Genomic DNA, 1,296 nt, shown 5'->3' with positions numbered 1-1,296 from the left:
CCCGGCCCCGCCCGCCTCTCCGGGCGCCCCAGCGCCCCGCGCCCGCTCGCCCTGCCCGCCGCGGGGGCGGCCCCGGCCTGGGGCCCCGCCTCTGCCGGCACAGGCGGCAACTGAGGCAGCCCGCGGTCACTTGGCCAGGTGCAGCCAGAATGCCCCGATAACGCAGCATTTATGGAGCGCCTCCTGCACACCGCCGTTCACGTGTATTTAATATACGCCCACAATCACCCACCTGGGGTTGCCAATCATGGCCCTAATTGGAAGTCGTCACTGAGACCGTGCTGGCGTCAGACGACCTCCTACTCCTACCACCTAAGGCAGGCCACCTAAACACCTGCTGCCTCAGTTTCCCCGTCTGTAAAACCTGATCAACGTAGTGCCCGCCCCAGAGGTTGTCGTAAGGAACAAAGAAGCCCAGACAATGGATGTCCCATTTTCCCGGTGAGAAGACGCTAAGTTGTTCTTTAGGAGATACTGGTTTTTTCTTTTCTTGTGTTTCATGAAGCAATTTGATTCAAATCCTGCCGGTGCTTCTTTGCAGGAAGTATCTCGGTGGTGACGGGAGCCCCTTTTAGTCACTTAGGGAGCTGTCAGAGAACTTCGATTCCGCTTCTAAGGTGCTTGAGTTACAGCGTGTCTAAACCCAGGAACCTCGCTCTCACTGTAAATGTTGTACCCAAGCCAAGGATCCGCTTGCTGACTTTAGAAGACCTGTCAGCTCATTCTTCTCATTGCCCCATCTCAGGTGTGATGGGGCTAGTCACGAGAGATCACTGACAATATTATTTTTTAAAGAGATCTTGGAAAGACTCAATATGACATCAACCACTTGAAATCATGGGGCCAATTCCCCAGGAATAATGGCTAAATCTGGATGAAATTTCTTTGCCTGGTTTCTCTTTAGAACTTCAACTTGTATTCAGTTCAACCAATCCTTTTAACACTTCTGTTTTGGTACATTTTCTGTAATGTACATAACATATCAGTACAGCCATATACATGTATAATTTATCATTACAGAATCTGCACATGTAGGGGAGCGTGTTAAATCTCTCGCTGACAACATGAGATCGAGTGCAATCAGAACATTTGGAGACCACCACGGGGAGCAATGGCTCCCGTAAGTCTATCCTGACAGACTGGTTCCAGCTGCGGAATGGAGCAAGGGGAATATGTGGCACGTGCTTCAGTTTACAGAATTCTGTCCTCGTCTGTAATCATGAGCCTATAGCATTTGGGGAGTTAAAATATCCATTGTGTATGAGATAATGATCACAGTAGTTTGCTTTTTTGTTC

Source organism: Propithecus coquereli, unplaced genomic scaffold, assembly GCF_000956105.1.
Source record: "Propithecus coquereli isolate 6110/MARCELLA unplaced genomic scaffold, Pcoq_1.0 Scaffold280, whole genome shotgun sequence".
NCBI lineage: Eukaryota > Metazoa > Chordata > Mammalia > Primates > Indriidae > Propithecus > Propithecus coquereli.
This window is presented reverse-complemented; position numbering follows the sequence as displayed.